The sequence below is a fragment of the Trichosurus vulpecula genome, chromosome 6 (genome assembly GCF_011100635.1).
Source record: "Trichosurus vulpecula isolate mTriVul1 chromosome 6, mTriVul1.pri, whole genome shotgun sequence".
NCBI lineage: Eukaryota > Metazoa > Chordata > Mammalia > Diprotodontia > Phalangeridae > Trichosurus > Trichosurus vulpecula.
This window is the reverse complement of record NC_050578.1, coordinates 241,720,522-241,731,448: the sequence shown is the minus strand read 5'-3', so window position 1 is coordinate 241,731,448 and position 10,927 is coordinate 241,720,522. Positions and strand designations below refer to the sequence as shown.

General features: G+C 41.3%; 1 pseudogene; it reads left to right on the top strand.

Moving 5' to 3' along the window:
- The first annotated feature begins 8,694 nt into the window (after positions 1 to 8,694).
- On the top strand, positions 8,695 to 9,522 carry LOC118852635 (annotated as a pseudogene).
- Positions 9,523 to 10,927: the final 1,405 nt, after the last annotated feature.

Here is a 10,927-nt window from a genome sequence, read left to right as displayed (position 1 = left end):
TTTGATCCTCACAACAATCCTGGGAGAGGTAGGTGCTATTATTATCCTCATTTTACAATTGTGGAAACTGAGGCAAACAGAAGTGAAGTGACTTGCCCAGGGTCACAAAGCTAGCAAGTGACTGAGGCAGAATTAAGTATCTTATTGAAGGATCCATTGAAGAAACTGGGGAAGTTTAGCCAAATAGTGTTACAATTGTCTTCAAATGCTCAAAGGTCTATTTATACTTTGTTTGACTTGTTCCATTTGACTCCAGAGATCAGAACCAGAAACAACAGGTAGAAACTGCAAATGAATTTCCTAATTGGCAAAGTGGGATGAGCTGCTGGGGAACCTAGTGACTTTCCCTTCACTCACTATCCTCAGATAAAAACCTGATGATCCCTTTTCAGTGAAGTCAAAGAGGAGATCCTTGATCAGTGAAGTTTGGATTAGGTAGCCTCAGGAGGCTTTTCCAGATCAGATATTCACTGATTCTGTGAAGGAGCTAGGATTGTTCTTTCTCACAATAGAGATACTCAAGAAAAGGTGTTAATGGCAATGCATTTTATTGAAGGGAGTGAGTATTTTTTAAGTGTTTGTTTATTTGCTAAGGAATTCCCTCACGCTTCTAATTTTCTGGCTGCTCAGGCCTAATAATGAATACTTCTCTTTATCTTTCTTCCTGTGCCCTCTCAGAATCATAAAACTCTATAAAAATATTTCTCAATGAGAAATTAATGGAAACAAAAGACATCTCACTTTACTCAAACTGGTTTGTGTTGTTAATAAATCACTGTTGAAAATACATTTTTCCACGTATTAGAAAAAGTCAGAGCTTTTGCCACTTGGTCCAAATGACATAAGCAGCATGCCCACATTTCTTGTTTGGGTTTCCCCCCATGTCTTTGAAGGCAGAGATTAACGGGGAATATGGACAATTTCGGGACTATTTTCTAAAGTTACTCTATACCATTTGTCAACTCCAAGGGGTCGATTTAGATAAATGAGAGAGAAAATAATGGAAAATAGTTTACAACTAGGCAGCTTTTGAAATACCATTTTCTGTGAATGAAGCCCAACAGAAATCCTGCTCCATCTTAAGAGATTCACACTTTGTCCTACAGTGTGCACAGTTGTCCATTTCACTGGTGAAAGGAACGTGCCAATGGGCGTTTATAGTAAAAGAATGCCCTCTGCTGGCCAATTGATGTATTGATGAGGAGAGTTTAAAATTGCTACTAGGAACAAACAGTTCAGTTGGTTGCCTGGGATACATAGAATTTTTTTTTTAATGGCCTCAAACTTACAATCCAATTATATGCTCAACTATAGCCATCTAACAATTTTCAGATGATATTTTTTTCAGGCTGGATCTCCAACATGGAAGCAGAAAGAAATTGACAAGGACGCTGTAGAGGGAATTTCTCCATAAGATGGAAGTTGAACTCAGTGTCTTCCAAGGTGCCTTCTCTGTCTAAAACTCCCTAATTCTATGGGTCTGTGATCTTGTTGGAACAGTTACTCCCTCTACTGGTCCAGCTCAAAACCTATCCATGTTTTCTCATACTGTTAGATTTTTGTCCATATCTTTCCATATGCCTTCACTCTGGAATTCATGGGGACATTCCTTAAGTATTTCATGCACAATATTGCAGCATTTCAGCTGTCCATTTGTCTTGTCCTGAACAAGATGCCCCTCCCAGGATAAGCTGATCACTTCTGATGTTGGTATCTAAACCTTGGATACTCAACACCTACCCATCTTCCTCTCCCCTCGGATTGGAGACCTTGAAGGTGGGGTACTTAACTCCTCCCAAAGCTTTCCTTTATAGAGGGCATGAATTGGCCTTCCAGCTCATCCCATATTCAATCTGCAGTTCTGTTTGGTTTCAACATCACGGAACAAGATGCCCACGTGCTGGGTACCGCCTTGCATCCTCTTCCCTTTCCAGATTCCTTTTGTGTGTTGTCTTCCCCTTAGATTATAAACTCCTTGAGGGCAGACACTGGTTTTCTTTTATCTTATTTGTATCCCCAGTGCTTAGCACACTGCTGGCACAGAGTGGGAGCTTGACAAACATTTATTAAATGGAATGGAATGGAATCTCTTGATCTTACTGCATCACTATCTCATTTCCTTTTCCCCACCATTTGTATCCTTGATGATGTCATCATCTGTAGGCAGCTACGTGTTGCATTGGATGGAAAACAGGACTAACTGTGTGACTCTGGGCAACTCACTTGACTTCCCCCAGCCTCAGATTTCTCATTTGTAAAATAAGAATAATTATAGCATCTACCTAAGAGAGTTGTTTTGAAGATCAAATGAGATCACACACACACACACACACACACACACACACACACACACACGTGTGCGCACACACACACATGTATATACATATGCATACATACGCACATATACACAGGTACATATTATCACAAACCTTAAGTTTATATATTTAGTATATAAATTTTATATATATTATATATTTAGTATATAAATGCTAGCAATTATTATTGTACTGTTTCTATCACTTGCCACAGACTGCTTATGTCTGCCTTCCATATCTTCATTGCTCTTTGGGTGACCAGAAATTTGGATTCTTCTGACACCATTGAGCTCTACGATTCACAGTCATATAGTACGACGGGGAGAATGTTGGTGTTAAAATGATGGGTTTTTGGAAGAATGTATCATGTAATTTCCAAATTCTCTCTCTCCTTTTAAATTCTGGGATTAACTCACTGTCAATGTATAGAGCTTCTCTTCTAAGACACACATACGATGGACCAATTCAATAGGCTGCCCAGCCAATTGTATGCGGAAATCTTCTTGGGGACACAGAAGACATAAGCAAGTTTAAATAGAACAACAATCAAAGTACGAAAAACCAAACGTTCTAACAGAATGTGCCAACAAGCATCAATGATTTTATATCTCAAATGATTAGAAAAATCATTGACACTAGTCATTATTAACAAGTTAATGGACACAGTTCCAAATCCTAACTCAACAAGGTATAAATATCAAGAGCATAAACAAATGTTTCTTGATGATGAAAGCCTTGCTTTGTAAAAGCTTTGAAAACCAATTCTTAAAAGCAAAAATAAAAGTCACTATTTTTCCAAGGGTATATTCATTTTTGGATGATATAAATTTCAAGAAAATTCAAGAAGCATGGGAAGATTTACATGAACAAACTCGAAGTGAGGTAAAAGAACCAGAAAAACAACATATAAAATGACTATTTAAAAATCCCACAAAATAACTGAAACCGAATGTTATAAAATTCTAATGACCAAATTTGGCCCCAAAGAAGAGAATTGAGAAGGCATCTCCCTCCCTTCTTTGCAGAGGTAAAGGACTATAGGTGTGGAACACTGTAGAAAGTGTCAGATTTTTTTCAATGAATGGGTTAGTTTGCTTTTTTATCTTTTGTTATAAGTAATGGCCCTCTAGGAAGGGGAAGGAACGTATTAGGCAATTTAGATTATATGAAAAACAAAAAGCTGCAATACAAATATCTTTTAATAAATAAAGGGCATCAGAGATACTCTTGGGATAAAAGTTATGGAATGGAAGTCAGTTCCAGCTCCGCCATTCTATGACTTTGGGCAACCTGTTTCATGGCACTGGACCTCTGTTTTCTCACTTGAATAAAAAAAGGTACTTGGGTGAGAAGATCTTCAAGGTCCCTGCCAGCTCTAAAATTCCATATTTAGATATTTTAAAAGATTAATGATCTTACTTGTGCAAGAACTTTTTTCATAGTCCCATCTGTGAAATTCTTGTCTATATCTTTTTTGAGAAGATCTTCCCTAGAGGAGCCTCTCAATGTGGGAACAGGAGAGATGAGAACCCGAAAGGAAAGGAGAGAAGGGATGACTGCACCAGTAAGCAACTTGGAATTGCTGAAAGCCCTGCACAGTTTCCCAAATGTAATCCAGTCTTCTCCTAGAGAATTGCAAGCTCAGCTCTTTTTTCCATCTGGAGTGTCCATTGAGGGCATATGGAGAGTCACCCAATTAGAGGCTTCATCAGTTGTATGCCATCATCACGATAATAAGGATTTTTTCAATTACTTTGTTTTTTCCCTATGTGTGGCTAAACTGATCTCTTTTTGAATGACTATGGATTTCACAAGGTCATTTACATCTCTGTGGCATTGCCAAATACCTTCGGTGAGCTCATTTCTCTGTGCTTATGTTTTGCTTATGGATTATTGGACAAAGTTATTTTAGGTTGCACATTTCCTGAATCTTTTATGATTTTAATATTTGCATAGAAGACATCTTACTGGAGGAGAGCTATGAGAGTTATATTTTGTTGCACAAAGTCAAGTGGGGGGGAAGATCATCAAATAAACAGGCTAAGAACTTCTATTTTCTAGACTTGTAGGTTAATTGTTGGGGTGTGAAGATGGTAGTCTGTTGCAGAAAAGTATATGCAAAAGTCTTCCTGTTCTGTTTTCACATTTTTTAAAGAACACCTTCAATTTGTACATAGACCATCCTCTAAACTCCTTCAGAAGACCATGAACATAGGTGCCTCCATTTCCTTTTCTCTCACTCTCATCTCAACTCTATTAAGTCTGGCTTCCAACCTGGAGATGCTTTCTCCAAAATTAACAGTGATTCCTAATTGCCAAATTCAATGGTATTTTCTCAGTTCTCATCCTTCTTGACCTCTCTGTAGCCTTTGACCCAGTTGATTACCCTTTTCTTATTGACACTCTATTCTGTCTCAGTTTTTAAGATGCTGCTGTCTCCTGCTTGTGCTCCTACCTGCCTGACCACTCCATCTCCTTTGCTGGATCTTCATCCTGCTCACTAACTGTGGATGCTCCCTCCCCCAGGATTCTCTCCTTGGTTTCTTCTCTTTTCCTCCTATGTGATTTCATTTGGCGATTTCATCTACTTCCATGGATTCAGTTATCAATTCATGCGGCTGATTTTCAGATCTTTTATTTATCCACACATAACTGTGATGTCATTGGTCCTCTTCAAAAACAAATGACCAGCAACAATAATTGCTTATTGGACATCTCAAACTGGATGTCCCAGAGACAGCTTAAATTCAACATGCCCAAAATAGAATTCATTATCTTTTCTTCCAAGTTCTTCCTAACTTCCCTACTACTGTTTAGGGCACCACCATCCTTCCAGTCATCCAGACTCACCACCTGGGTATCATTCTTGGTTGCTCACTCTCTCTTACCCCCTATATCCAATCTGTTGCCAAGTGCTGTCTTCACAAGATCTCGTTTATATATCTCCAACTTCTCTCCTCTGACATTGCCCCCACCCTGGTGGAGGCCTTTGTTACCTCATGCCTGGACTAGTGCAATAGCCTGCTGGTTGGTCTTCCTGCTTAAAATCTCTCCCCACTTTAATCCATCCTCCAATCATCTACCAAATTGATCTTCTTAAAGTATATAGGTTTGGCCACTGTTACCCCCTCTCCCCCAGCCTGCTCCCTCACACTGAATAAACTCTAGTATTTTGCTATTACACCCAGCATCAATCCACTTGGCCTTGAAAACATTTCATAACCAGGCTTCCTCCTGCATTTCAGGCTTCTGACATTATACTCTTCCTTCCATGTACTCTAGGCTCCACTGACACTGGCCTCCTTGCTATTCATCACCTAAGATACTCCATCTCCTTTTGCTGTTATTCAGTTATTTCAGTCATGTCTAACTCTCTATGACCCATTTTGGGGTTTTCTTGGCAAAGATATTGGAGTGGCTTGCCATTTCCTTCTCCAGCTCATTTTACAAATGAGGAAATTGAGGCAAATAGGGTTAAGTGACTTGCCCAGGGTCACACAGCTAGCAAGTGTCTGAGGTGAGATTTTAACTCAAGATGTCTTCCTGACTTCAGGCCCAGTGCTTTATCCACTGTGCCACCTAGCTGCTCTGACTCTATCTCCCTGGTCCTTGCTTTTTCACGGGCTATCCCCCACACCTGGAATGCTCTCTTCCACCACTTCTACTTCCCGACTTCCTTTACGTCTCAGGAAAAATCCCACCTTTTACAAGAGGTCTTTCCAGTTCCCCTCACTTCTTGTGCCTACCCTGTGGGATTACCTCCAGTTTACTCTGTATATATCTTTTATCTACATAGCTGTTTTCACATTGTCTCTTGAGAACAAGAACTGTTTTTACCTTTCTTTGAATCTCCAGCATTTGACACTGTGCCCGTGATGGGGTTTAGACTGTGGGAGCCCCCTTGAACTCCCCTTGAATCTTCCCACCAGATGAGACATTTGCCTGAGGCCATAAGCCTTTCATTATTGCTAGGCCCAAATCTCTAGGCTAGGTTACTCTTAACCTAACCTAGCCCTTCCATTGTCTGGCTAGTTTCCACCCTTGATCCTATGGAAATGTCTATGTCTAAATCTGTTACCCTTAAACTAGCCTAGCCCTATATTATCTTGTAATGTTACCCTTAAACTAGCCTAGCCCTATATTATCTATATTATCAGGTAGCCTTCAGCTACATCCCACCCTTAATCCCATACTCTCATTCCTGGAGTCTGACTCCAGTTACCCTAGTCCCATCAAGCTCCTCCTTAGACTCCTCTTCAAGACCCTCCCTAAACCCCTCCTCCCATCACCCCAGGACCACCCTAGATCCCTCCCACAATCTTTGTGTATATAAGTTTCATCTTGCCTGCATGAAGGTACTCAGATTCCATCTACCTCAGGTGGAATCTGGGCTGCTTGTGAAAAAACAAGTGTCACAAATGGTGAGATTCTTAAGACAACCCATTATGTAGAACCTTTAATAAACTTAGTTTCTCTTTGGCTGTGAGGAGGCTTGATTCGAATTCATTCGAGCAGGACCCAGTGTGTTGGTATTTTGGGGTCTTGAGGACCCCTAAAAATATGTAGTTCTTTAACCTCTTCACCTGGAACATAGTAGGTGCTTAATAAATATTCGTAATGGATATGACTATTTTATAAGAATGAGTCAAGTACTTACTGATGACTTTGATTGCTGAGGTCTTTTCCATTCCTGTGGAATCTTTCCCTCTCAGATATTTTGAAAATCAACTTTGACTAACTTTGAGCCATTTATAATATTAAATGTAAAAAATGGCTGAAATTACAAAATTCATGGAGAATGTGACAATAAAAATAAAAACAAGTTTTTATTTCTGGAATAAGCAGGGGCATTGAGAGGTTGGGATAGACTTGGGATTTAACCTTGTAGGAATGTGATTACCTAACTCTCAGGAATTTGGGTAGGTGTTCCCCCTCCCCTACCCCACCTGTAAACTCCAAGTTAACTAGGTAGGTTTCAGCCATCAAAATTTACCTTTCTTTGGGCAAAGCACCCTCAGGTAAGGGCATGATACAAGAGGAGAGGAGAAGAGAGGAGTTGCCCCACTGGAACTGACCAGTTGAGTTCCCAATAGGGCAGCTTAGACTACTTACAGGTTGTGGTATGTCCTTTGTTCCTGAAGAGGACCATGACATCAGGGAGAGGGGGCCATGTGAATTTCATTTATGTGAGAGAAGGCTGTGCAAAGTCACCTGCCTCACTTTCTCATCCAGAGCCATCTGGATTTATCGTGGTTTGGGGTTCTGGGAACCCCAAAATGCAAGGGTACAGCGGGTCCGCCTCAAAAGAATTCAACAACTCAAGCCTTCTAGTCGAAGCAGTGAGTTTATTGTGGTGCCAATAGAAGCTGTGCAACTTAATGGGGATAAGATTGGTACATTTATACAGAAAAAAGACTGTTTTCCCACATCTGGATAGGATTAAGGAGTGGGCCAGGTGCAGACAATGAAAGGAGCCACAGTTAAAGGGCAGTTAAAAAGATTATTGAGTAGGTAGAAATGTGTGGGAAAGTTCAGAGGCAAAGACATGATCGTTTCCTTTTAGGGGTCCAGGTCCCATCCCTCATCAGATCTGGTGGCCAGATATCAATCAGGATGACCAGAGATGGCTCAGGGTGCAGTGGGAGACCTTGGCCTTTTAAAGCTAAGGTCTTTTCAAGTTCTCATTTTGAGTGAGGCGGCACCGTTTTAGTGAATAGGCATCTTTAAGAATTAAGGCTAAGTGATAAAGCTGTGAATGGAGGCTAGGTTGTCTGACTTTAAATTCAGTGATCTTATCATTTCATCATACTTCTTTTTTTTAAAAGTTGCATTGATGCCTTTGATTTTTATATCATAGTGATTTCCTAATATACTCCTCCCCCCTCTCCTTCCCAATGTTAAAAAAAAAAGTTAAACAAAACCAAAAGGCACATTGACCACATCTGACAGATATCTGACAATGCCCCCATCCAATGTCCCAGATAAAAAGGAGGGAGACTGCATCATACTTCTGCAGCTGGATCACCTAATTTTCAAAACCTCAGAAGACATCTGCATGTTGGTCTTCCTGCTTTAAGTGTCTCCCCACTTCAGTCCATCCTCTGCTCACCTACCAAATTAATCTTGATTATATTCATACAGGCAACAACAAAAGCCCCTCAGAACAACAACAAACCAACAAAAACCAGAATCTATCACGAATAAGTCTACAAGGTTCAGTTCCCTAGAGTGAGGTCCAATATCATAAAGCCATGCTGTTTAGAATTTTTTGTTGCTATTAAGAGTATAAATGGAGCCTTTCCATGCTGCCCCGAAGAGGGTTCCTTCCACACAGCGTTGTTCTCGGTTTCCATTGTAACTTTAAAAGGAAACTTTCATAATGTCCGGAGCCCCGTATGTCTTGCAGATGAAGGAGGAGGATGTCGTCAGATTCCTTGCTGCAGGAACCTATTTGGGTGGCACCAATTTGGACTTCCAGATGGAACAGCATATCTACAAAAGAAAGAGTGATGGTATCTACATCATTAACTTGAAGAGAACTTGGGAAAAGCTATTGCTGGCAGCTTATGCCATTGTTCTGAAATTTGCTGCTGCCACTGGCGCCACACCTATTGCTGGACGTTTCACACCGGCCACCTTCACTAACCAGATTCGGGAAGCTTTCAGGGAGCCTCGTCTCTTGGTGGTCACTGATTCTCGGGCAGATCACCAGCCTCTGACTGAAGCATCGTATGTTAACCTCCCAACCACTGCACTGTGCAACATAGCCTCTCCACTTCGCTATGTGGATATTGCCATTCCATGTAACAACAAGGGGGCTCACTCAGTGGGTCTGATGGGGTGGATGCTGGCCCATGAAGGCCTGCCTGTGCATGGTACCATCTCTCGTGAACACCTGTGGGAGGTTATGCCTGATCTTTACTTCTACAGGGATCCAGAGGAGATTGAAAAGGAAGAGCAGGCCGCAGATGAGAAGGCAGTGACAAAGGAAGAGTTTCAGGGTGAATGGACTGCACCCGCCCCAGTTCACTGCTGCTCACCCGGAAGTAGCAGATTGGTCTGAGGGAGTACAGGTGCCATCTGTGTCCATTCAGCTTTTCCCCACCAAAGATTGGAGTACTCAGCTGACTACTGAGTACTGGTCTGCGGCTCCTATTGCTCAAGCCACTGAGTGTGTAGGAACTACCACAGAGTGGTCTTAAGTTTTGCCCCAGATGCTCTAACAGTGTTGGAAAAATGCTGATGGAAAATAAACATTGGTTTCTTACCAAAAATAAAAAGCATAAATGGAAAATTTTGTACTCTCTTGAGTTTTCCTTATTACTTGTATTAAAAAATTAATTCTTGTCTTAGCCCCACTGTGCCTTGTTAGGACCTGTTGCAATAACACTTGGCGGGGGGGGGGGGGGGGGGGGACTCAACCCAGGTGTTTCCATGGACATTCATGACCAAACAAGACTGTGACCAGACTTGAAGGGCTTTCTGGGAATTCTCTGAATGGACCACTATTTCTCCTTGGCTTGGATAATCTCTATGAAGGATGCTGGGGAAGTGACATTCCATTATGCTGAGCCAGTTGGTATAGCTTTCTTGCAATGGTGCAGGCTACCCCCAAAGTTATCAGTCAATGCCTTATTATTCTCTGGGATAAACTAACTCCTTCTCCTTACAGGAGACCTATGAAGACAGGAGAGTATAGCTGGACGTCCAGTTAGCCATTACTGTGCACTCAACTGACAAAAACTTATGTGCATACTATTAAGTATAAGGCACCGTGCTGAGCATAATGGAAAACTGAATAGTATTTGAATAGTCAAAAAAACACTGGCTCTGGAGTCGGATGAAATGGATTCAAATCCCAGCTCTGACATACAGTTGGATAAATAATTGTTTTTGTTCAGTTGTTTCATTCCCGTGCAAGTCTTTGTGACCCCATTTTGGGGTTTTCTTGGCAAAGTTACTGGAGTGATTCGCCATTTCCTTCTCCAGCTCATTTTACTGAAGAAAACAGGGTAAAGTGACTTGCCCAGAGTCTCACAATTAGTAAATGGACGTAGCCAGATTTGAACTGAGGAAGGTGAGTCTTCCTGACTCTAGGCCTGGAGCTCTATCCACTGCACCACTGGGCTGCCCTGGATAAGTAATATAATTAGTACATTTGGGAAAGGAAAAATCTGCATGTAGTGCAGTATAGAGCAATGGGAAGAAATCTGACTTTGGAGTCAAAAGATGTCAGCTTGAATCTGCCACTTGCTCCCTCTGTGATCTCGGACAAATCACTTAATCTTTCAGGGGTTACTTCCTCATCAGTAAAATGAAGGAATTGGATTAGATTGCCTGTAAGATCTCTTTTCTCTCCTGGACAGTGTGTTAAGGACTTATAGACAGCTACTCTGCCAGTCAGCTCCAAGTATTATTCCTTTTTTTTCCAAATTAAACGTCCCTGATTCCTTCAGTAGATCTTCATCTAGCATGGAATCAAGGGCTTTGACCATCTTGGTTATCCTTTCCTGTACATTCTCGGATAGCCACATCCTTTCTAAAATCTGGCTCCCAGAAGTGAACAAAATACTCGAGTTGTGATATGACCAGAGTAGAGTTCAGGAGGGCAG